The sequence below is a fragment of the Geospiza fortis genome, unplaced genomic scaffold (genome assembly GCF_000277835.1).
Source record: "Geospiza fortis unplaced genomic scaffold, GeoFor_1.0 scaffold112, whole genome shotgun sequence".
Taxonomy (NCBI): Eukaryota; Metazoa; Chordata; class Aves; order Passeriformes; family Thraupidae; genus Geospiza; species Geospiza fortis.
In genome coordinates, this window is record NW_005054298.1 from 20,836,536 (window position 1) to 20,847,157 (window position 10,622).

At 38.1% G+C, this 10,622-nt stretch overlaps 1 protein-coding gene across 1 annotated transcript in view; it reads right to left on the reverse strand.

Annotated features, from left to right (window-relative positions):
- The window catches only part of PDE11A (phosphodiesterase 11A), a 68,900-nt gene that overhangs the window by 34,054 nt on the left and 24,224 nt on the right, over positions 1-10,622 (reverse strand). The gene's annotated exons all lie outside the window — the stretch shown is intronic.

The window sequence follows — 10,622 nt, forward strand, 5'->3', positions numbered from 1 at the left end:
TGGCCCTGAGACTGTGCTGTCCAGACCTTCAGCAATCTTACAAAAATTGTGACTTTTTTATCATTCAGTAATTCTTCAAAGACTTGGGGGATGCTGGAGATGCACATTAATATTAAGTCTATGAACACACTCACTGGATAGAAATAAGACTCAATATAACTGGTTTTTGGGGAAGAAACACATTTGTACATCATACTCCTTAGGAAAAGCTTAAATAGCAAGCTGAAAGAGAAGCACTTGATTCTTGAAATTGTTTATCAAACAGTCTTTGCAAAGCTACTGCTGCATTTTCATTAAGTTTGAAGTGGGATCTAATTAACACTTTCAGAATTTTTGGCCTCTTAAAGAAAAACAGATCTTTTTCTTGCTATTTTTTTCTGGAAACCAACACTTTTATCAGCCTGTTGCAATTCAAGGTAGAACACTTGAAGCAGTTGCTCAACTAAAATTGTTTTTCCATTTGTCAAACAGTGGAGAAATAACAATATATTCCAAATCTATTACAAATTGAACAACAGGATATTAGCAAAGCAAGTCAAAAACAATTTCTTCCCACGTCACTCTGAAACTTTTAAATATTTATGAGGTTTTACATTCCTAAATTTAACAGGAGTGCCATAATCCAAAATAACTGCTGAATTAATAGCCAGGAGATAACATTTGTATAAAAGAACCATTTGCTTTACAACAGCAATAAAGGAAACAACAGAATTATGAGTGCAGAGCCTAATTTGAATAATGTTAAAAAAATGATATGTTGTGGGGCTGCAGCAGTATTCTGGCTGCACCTGGCATTGACTATCCTCAGCTTCTCAGGCTAGAAATGCAAAAGTCCAGGGTTTAGAGGAGAACATTCATTAAACCTTCATATTTTAATTACAGAGATATATTAAAAATATTAATAACACAGAATACTAAAACATATCCCTCCCTGAAATTTTGTAGCACTGCAGAAAAAATTTCAGTGGATTTCTGAAAATAAACAACAATAGCAACACTCCCTTTCAGGAAAACAGAGATGATGAAAGTACCATGACAGCAAAAGGAAGGGGCAGGCAATTAAAATTCAAGTTACAGTGAAATTATTTTTTTAAAGCACCCCAGTGATTTACAATCCCTTAAAAGTCTGTGGGTTTTTGAACATTTAGATGTTCAATTTCCCCTTTCTTAAAACAATTAAGAACATTGTGCTCTGGAAGCTTTTTACCCTGTGAATCAAGCTCTTCATATCCTTGAGGAAAATTCAGATGACTCTTCTGTGAGTTTATGGCAAGCTAAAGTCAGATGTGCCTCCTCTGGTCACATTTCCATATGTCCAGTACTAACCCAAAAATTTGTCTTGAAGGGAATCAGGAACACAAGTTCGGCTGAACACATGGAAGGCAACTGGTCTTGCCTAATAAAATACAAACTCAGCAGTTGCCAGACTAGGAAAATATCATCAGTCGTAGGCAGCTTGATAAAAAAGGATGTCATGCCGCCAAAGAAGAGCATAAGGATAAGATCTGTGGTTACTCCATACTCAGGCATGTATGGAATAGGGTGGAATGGATACATAAAGGAGGAAAAGCACCTTTGTACTCAATTCAGGTGGGAGACAAGATTCTCCTTTCCTCATTGCTCTTTGCTACCACCTAAATTCTATGACAGCCTGCTCATTACTTGTGAACAGGTGAGAGACAAGGGACTGGTTGAGCCTCAGTTTCCATCAGCCATCACAAAAGGCCATATGTCATTAATGACCCTCTTACTGCAAAACACGAGGAACGTCAAAGTGGTTTTCACCACACAGTCACAATTCTGGCCACTATAAAAGACAGACCATGGGAACAGAAAAATAACATTTTTGGTTCAGTATTAATAAGCCTTTGGGCTCCTGTGGATGAATAAAGCCTAAGAAGGAAAATGCTTACTAAATGATTTTGCACTAACTCATCTAACAGCATATTCTTCACAATCTTCTGTATCAACATCTGATAATGTGATAAAACTGGATGTAAAGAAACTGGCGAGTTCTTCCCAAAGCATTCTTCCTTTTTAAAATGTGCACAACCATGGTAGCAGTCCACCTAAAAACAGAAAACACTGACATCCTACTTTGCCATGTCATCTTAAAATTTCTCTACTTCAGTTTTAGTACCTGTGTGGATAAGACACCAGTGCATATTATGCAAGGAAAGTGTTTTGAAACATATTGATAAGTATATTAGTATGGCTTTGTTTAAGAAAAAGGTACATTCTGCCATTTGATATACTCAGCTTCCTTCCTATGTGGCACCAGAACTATTCTGTAACAGCAACTTCCACTTACTGAATGTAGTCCAGTTTTTGGATTATTTACAGTGGCATGTGGAATGATCAGCAAGGCTTCTTCATCAGAAAATACTGCCTGACTGATGGAAAGAAGTAACAAGGAACTTGATTATATTTAACACAAATAAAGATATCTCATGAAATATATATTCCAATGCAGCAAAATACCCTGGCAAAATAATGTGGTGTACATCTTAAATCCCAGGGGCACCGTTAGAGTCTAGAGTCCACGTACTATTCAAATAGCAGGTCAGGATCTGACCTCATGTACACTCTGGAGTGAAACTGCAGCTCCAGACAACATGACACACAAAGAAGTAATAAAATTGCCTTTTCAAGTACCTCTTCATCACAAATCTCTCTCAGAAGATTAGGATCTGAAAAACCTTAAAGGATGATCATCAAAAGCTGAAGAGAAAGTATCAAAGTGAAGAATATTTAAATGTGATGCCTTCATTATCTCTCACATAATCTTCTATGATTCCATGAAGCCATTTTGAAGACATCATTTTCTGATGGCAAAGAGTTTTATTTGTGAAAGGTTCTTTTCATATATAAAGGCCTCTAAAATACTTGCTTATATTTATAGCTGCAGGCAGGCACCTTTTAAAATATATCTTTATAGTCAGTTACTAACACCAGTGGACAGATTTTGTACTTCTTCATAGCCATGGAAGACCAAAGCCTGTTATATTCCAGTCTGACACATTTACTCTCTCCAAAAGAGAAAGAATCAAATGTTGCAGCTCCAGCATGTTTAATGCCCAGAGCAAACTGGCTTTTAAAGGCCTCCATCTGTTACTGGAGACTGTGGATAGCAACTCTTTGCCCTTCACAATGCTGAGTTTAGAACCTCTTTTCAAACGACCAACTGAAGCAGAGGCAGGACAGTGGCATTAAAAGGGAATTTTACAAAATATACAGTAAAGGGGAATGGGTATGGAAATGACTGATGTGTATTTTCCTCTTGATTTTGATTCTAACACTTTTTTAACATGATTATCACAGGAGCATTCCTCTACCTTCAGTAATGAAATCACCCAGAAACACTGCCTTGTTTAGTTTGGAGAGAGCTTTTGAGCCCAGCCAGTCCTATGGCCCTGCCCAAGGAAACCTCATGCTGCCATATAAACACACTTTGCAGCTGTCAGCTCTACCAGACTCCTTCGATGTTCCAGTCTCTGTCAATGTCTTATATCTGAACAGTTGTTGGATGAAAGGCAGGGTGGAACAGGATTTGTGTGTTTTATACCTCCTCAGATTAACCCTACAGATGAACAGAGGGTTACAGTTGTGAGATCAAAAGCCCAAACTCTGCCCCAGTTCCCATAGTAGGTGTCTGTGCCCTTTGCTGCCCTTTGCTTTCCTTGATTTAGTCAAAGTTTTACATCTGTAAACCAAGAATAATGCAGTACATGCATCCAGCTTCAAAATCTTTAGCTGAAGCATGTATATGTATGTAGTGCAACTGCTACACCTTCAAATGGCAAATTAAGTGCTTAACATGTACTTTAGACATGAAATGTAGAACAAAGAAAGTTGCATTTAGACTTGTTTCAAAAAGTTGTGTTTGACCATTTACCAAATACAACTACTGCTTAGTTTGATGCTGGTATTTCTTTTAATTAAAAGAGAAACTTCACAGCATTAAGAAAGCTATTTAGTCTGCTTCTATCAGAACAAGAAATGTAGACATTAAGCAATATATAACTATCAAATATAGAATTTAGGATTTTTTTTTTATTATCATGCAGTGTGGACTTAGGACGAAAGTACGGTATTTACTTTCTATGTTGGGGATCAAACTGTATGTGCCTGAGGAAAGGATTTGTCTTATAATTTTCATTTTAAAAGGGCAAAGGAAGGTATGTCATTACAGTGTTAAATGTGCTATTTAAAAAGCTAGCCCCAGAACTATAGCTAAAAACAGAAATAATTTTGAATATTTCTAATCAGTCAATCAATCCTATCTGAACATACTGCTTTCTGAAATTGGGACCCATCAAAAAGAAATAATACATTTCAGAGATAAAAATGACATGTAAAATTTTGTTAAGAACTATAATAGGCACAAAAAATGTTATTTTATGTTACTAAAAATCAATCCTTGATGCTGGAGTTGTTTCCTAGTACACAGAAACAAAATATATGGCAGCCAATAAAAGTAACAAGAAATTTTGATTTTAAAAGAACAGAGGCATAAAATAAAAAAAATTAATGGTCTAGGCATCTATTATTCTTAAGGCCAAAGTCCATAACCACAGCAGCCCAGGACTGGAGTTTTACAGGGCATGCACATTGGACACAATGATCTCCCAAGGCGCGCTGGGGAGTGTTCACGTCCTTTTGGCTGATGGTGATTAGGAAAGAACCAGTGTGTCACATACTGCAGGCTAGCAACTGTCGAGTTTTTATGGCCATCAGTGCAGATGAGAAGTTTGTACAAAAGGATCTATTCAGTCTCTGTTTCAGAATTTCAAACAAACACAAGCAGCAAACCTAGGGCAACTATTTCTCTATACTACAAAAGCGTCAGGCTGCCATTTCCCACAAAGCTTTACTTGGTTTTGATGGCAAAAAGTCAGCTTTGTTACTCCCATGAAGAGTAGAATGGGTAACGTGAACTGGCCCTCCCCCTTACGCCTGTAAATTTGGGAGGGTGAGAAAAGTGGGATACAACATAGCCTTTTCCTACCCAGAAAGTGGAGGAAAAGTTCTAGCTCCTTCCTTAAAGACTCAGAAGAGGAAAAACATGGTTAAGGGTGGAAGGAGCAGGGACAGGTTTCTTCTCATGGTGGATAAGACGTGAAGGCATAGGGGGGAACTCACACATTTGGTGAAAAGAGCCCAAACTGTGCCCTGCAACTCTCACTTGGGCACATGGTGGAAGAGAGCATGTAAAAAAAGTAAAGGGGTTGCCAAGATCAGACACTGAAAAAAACCCCAAAGCCAGAACCTCAGAAATCCCACCAGAGCCACAATGTGCACTGGTATCACACTATTTTTGTGATCCCAGCATGCTGCAGCAGCTCTCAGTGCACCAAAGCCAACATGCAGGACCACCAGTCCCGTGTCACCCCGGGGCCATGGTGGTGCTGCAGGGACACTATGGCACTGGATGGGATTTCCTGGGAGCCACTGAAATTTTCTTTCAGCAGCTGTGACAAATCAGGCTGGCAGTGCAGTGACTGGTGGGGAGAGTTATGCAAATGTATGAGCGGGTTACTGCTCCACTGGGGAGAAGGTCCTATTTCAGACCTGCTAGACTGACAGCTATAGCAGAATCCTGTCAGGTGGACAATAAATAATATTGACAACACCTTCAACCTTACAATGTACGTTTACAGGAATCCTACAGAGAACATTTCTGTTATTCTCCTGGAAGTCTGCTTTTGTCTTTTTGTCCTTACTTTTTGTCAAGTTCTGATTGCAGGTTTAAAAGAAATCCAGCCATCCTATTCTGAACCCATAAATCACTCCCTATGAGCACTCAGGACTGTCCAAAAGAGCTTTCTCCCCAAACCAGAGGTTCATCTCACTACAGCTTCACGAGCCAAGGCTTATCCCATGTGAGGCTTCTGCAGGGCAGGCTCCTCTCCAGCCCAGCTCCTCTCCCCAGAGCAGAACGTACATCCTCCACTGCCCCCTTCATCCACAAAGGCCCCCAGCAGAGAAAGCCTAAGCGCCCTGTGCTGCAGCACGGCCTCTGGTTCAAACACAACTCACAGCCTCAGCACCACAAGCTTTTTGACAAACCCAAAATGTGCAGATCCCATTCTTCCAACAAAAAAAACCAAATAATAGGACTTAAATCTTTATTTAGCTCCTTATTTACTACCCAAATACTACTAGCTCAATAGTTTTTCTCTAAACAAAGGTTGCTTTCATATATCACTACTTTGAGGTAAAAGGCTGCAATACTGACATAAACACTTGTTTCTTGACAGTCATGTTTTGAATACATGTATATATTTTGCTGCTTGTATCTTTTCCTTACCACTCCTCATAGCAACAGGTTTCCTTCAGGAAAGGTAGAGGCAGCACAAGTAGGTACTGGAATCAGCTTAACAGTAGAGTTTTTGAAGGCCATATATATAAATGGATTTTTTTTTGGTTATTTTTGGGTGGGGTTTTTGTGTGCCCTGAGCTTGTTGCAGGCACAGAACACACACAGCTGTGTGGCAGCAGAGAAAGCAGGGGTAGGTGAGTTAGGCAGGCTGTTGAACGCACAGACAGACTATGATGGGGGTGTGTGTGCTATAGTCTATTTCTCATACATGTAAAGTGTTTGCAGTTTAAATTTGAAAGACTAAATCCACAGAACTACTGACATAATTTCTATTAGAAGCTGTTGTTTATGCTGCCAGGGGTTTTGCCCAGACTAATCCAATAGCAGATGCCACCTGGAGCAGCCAATGAAACAGTGTAATAAATAACCCATACAAGATTGCAATGACAAATATTTTTGTACATAATATAGTCTAGATAATGTTTTGCTTGGATGACCCAGGCCCATACATCGCAAATTGATCTAGAAAACAAGTGTGCATCCAGGGAATTCTTTTCTTTCAAATAAGGCCAGAGCCTCAGCTAATACTGCATAGAAGCATGGTCACTTACACGCTTATGTGTGGGACAGCCCTTTCAGCACAGCCTCATTCTCACCAGCTGATGGAGGAATGAAAAAAAAAAATAAAATTGCAGGATATAACATGGCTGAACCTCTAAGGATATTTCTCTCCAGTCTCTCAGTGATGTGCAAGAAAGGCACACTGCCTTGTGCTGGGAACATATTCTGCCACATGCACACACACAAACATTATGATGGTGTGAAATTGCACTGGCATTACATTTTCACAGGATTTTATGGCTGAACAGAAATGCTGCTTGGCGACCAGCCTTAAAGTGGAGCAAGGATGGCACCCAGTGGCCAAACAGATTCATCTCAGAAAAACATCTCCCATTCTTCACTTTGGAGAGTTTTACTTATAAAAATGTTCTAGCTCTAATATCAACCCATTGGAAATGTCAAAAGTTTTTAAAGGACACTGCCTTCTTCCTTTGGGGAACATTTATCGCTGTAAAATATTTTTTTAAAAAGCCTGTAGAAATTTTGCCATTAATAATTTAAAATCAACACAAGCAAGCATTTATGACAAACAGCTGCTTGCAGCTGGAACACTGCATAGAGGCAGAAATGAACAAAAATATTTTTCTATTTGTAGGGTATATGCTAAGGAAAAAATAATTCCCATTTTTAAATTCAGTACATCTAAGTTTTTAATTTTAAAATTAACATTGATAATATTAATTATTTAATTTAAAAATCAATATTGATAATATCAATGCCAACTAGAAAGTTTCTATCTATATAAATTTTGGTGCAAAGCACCTCTAGTTTTTAACCAGAAAATTCCTACTTATAGTTCTCAGCCTGTTCTCCCAGCCAGTTCTGTAGCTGGGGCTACAGAAGAAATCAAGCACAGATAAATAAGGAATAATTTAAAATGTGAAGTATTATGCCATTTTAATAATTTCTTTTAAAATTTCTTTCTTCCATGAGATAAAATAAACACTACAATGGTCTTTCTGGAGCAGTTGGGAATGCAGGTCTCAGAAGAGTGAGCTGTGACATACAGGGCCAGCCCAAGGGATGTCTTATCAGCTGTGTGGGGAATAATCGGCTCCTTGTTGGTGGCAAAAAAACCATGATAAAGTCACACTGAAGAACTCCTAAATTACCATCTTTCACTGAAGTACCTCAGATTTTTAAAATATGCTGGCCTACTTCCAGTGCATGAGTCTGCTAGATAAATTTTTCTTCCTGTTTGAAAATCTTTCCTAATAGAAATTCCTAAGTCGGTCACTGAAGCACACTACTTTATTATTTGACAAGTGTTAATATTTTTTCCTTTTTTAATCATCCATCAGATACTCCCGTGGCTTGCATTGGCAGTTTAAATGTATTCCATGCCTTATCATTCTTGCATGGTTGCTGGCTAAATAGTGTAGCAATGCTGAACTCTGTTTATTCCTTGATGTTTTCCGTCTGACAAGGGATTCTTATGGAGCATGATGACTGATCAGATTGAAGGACAGACAACAGGTCTGTTGGGTAATAAATCATCTTCTCTTGGGAGCGCTGTTGTGTTCCAACAATTGCTTTTTCGAACTTGTTTTTCTAAGCATTATCAAGACCTGGACCAATTAGGGTTTTGTATATGGAAACACATGCAAGAAACACAAGATTTCCCATGTGAATAACAGAAATCCAGTATCTGAGAGCAGCACAGTAGCAACATGCTTTTTTTAGTATGGACAACTTAATAATCCAAGTGTTTTATTACTTCTCTGCTGAAAATGTCTGTTGTTTAAGTATCACTGTATTACTGTGCATAATTACTAAGAAACTGAAAAACAGCCACTATTAAAGGCAGTAAGTCAGTAATATTTTTCAACTACTTGGAATGTTTTTATTTTAGTACTGTAAATATTAGAGTGTAGCAGAAATAATTAGGGTTATGTAGATCAATTGAAATCTACTTCAGCTTTAGAGAAGAAGGCTTTTTAAAGCAACTAGTACAAAGACTGTTTGGATCATGCATATATTTTAATTTTCTGTTATTTTAATTGATTAAAATTTATTACTTTTTAAGGTATTTAATGAGGAGATTTAAGCTTTGGTCTAACTATGAAGTAGCTGATCTTGGAAAGAGGAATTTATTTTTTAATATTTCTAGTTACTGTGTGTTTGCAGTTAGAATATAAATGTTGATTTTTCACTTCTTTTTTAAATCATAGCCCTTAAGATCCCTTCTTTTTAACCTACAGTGTAAATATATCCAAAGATTATTCTGCATAGCATAAATGTGCTGGAATAAATATATTTTGCTTTTGCATATTAAAAAAATTCCACAGAAGTTCCTTATTGACTTCTGCAGTGTCCTTGTCCTGAAGCAATCCAGACCAGAATCTATTCCTTGCTGGAATAAACCTATCCCTTTTAAAAATTCATTTAATGACTTGTGCTAAACTCATAAATTAACAGAAAAAGTTGTCTGGGCATGGGTATATGATTAAACTGTGGGCTTTATCTAGCTTCCAGGCCCCAGGCTTCTTTCTTAACTTGGCCTTAACTCTCCTAAATCATACACAGTTTTTCTTCAAGAGAAAGATTTATTTTAAAACGGGATTTACTTATCCCCTACACTAGAAAATAAACTAGTTTTATGCAGGCTTATCATATAAATGCAATACAGTTGCATCACACAAATTTGTTGCAGTCCTAAAGTAGAATTGTCGAAACCTTTCACAGATGTTTTAATATTTCTGTGCCCTCTTTGCAAATGGGAAACTAAAGCATGAAGCAGTGCCCTGCCCTGCTCAGATGATTTGGCAACACAGGGACAAGGAACTTGCCCAGTTAGACTGCAGATCTTCAGAGGGTGGATCTGTCCTCACAACCACTGCAGCCTCCCTTGGACCCCTCTAGAGCAAACAGGCGGGGCTGGCTGCGCCCAAGGGGGCGGCTCAGTGCTTGAGCCTCACCAGGCTAAAGTACTCCTGGTGAACCTTCCCTCCACAACATCCTGGAAAATTCCTATTCCATTTGCCCTGGAGGAAAGGTAGTATTTTACTGTAGGAGCTCTGTGTGTTCACCTGAAATAATAAATATGGCCATTTTAGAAATTTTACAAGAGGAATCCCCTCAGTGACCTTTTGCAACAGTTTAATCTCATCTTGATTACCTATGAAGCCAATAAACTCAAATGCTGAAATTTTAATAAAACTGAATGTTTAAGTTTCTGAAACCAAATTCAGAATTCCCACTAGGTTTTTCAATTACTATTCCTTGAATTAGGGTAGGCACAGTAGTATGGCATCCATAGTCTAGCAGGACAGCTCCAGAAGCAACTCCTGAAAGGTGCCTCTCATGTCTGTGACATGCAGAATTCATGTGACTATCTTTATTTCTGATAAAACACCTCCTGAAAGAAAATTAACAAAAAACTCTCAGGGAATATTATTTGAACTGAAAACCCATACCCCCCTGGTGTACTCCTTTCTGTTTTGGTGAGCTGCACATTGGAGTTCCCTGACCCAGAGAACATCAGTCTCAATTTGTCTTTTCCTTCTGCCGATTCCTAGTTTTGACTCATTTAACTCTTATCTACACTGATAGGTCATGTAGTTTGACTACAAGTTTGCTGAAGAGAGATTTTTAATCAGATTAAAATCTCCACCCTAATTTCATTTGATGTCTCTAAATCCAGACATTTTATGAGAAAACAAAATGAACAATCTTTCCC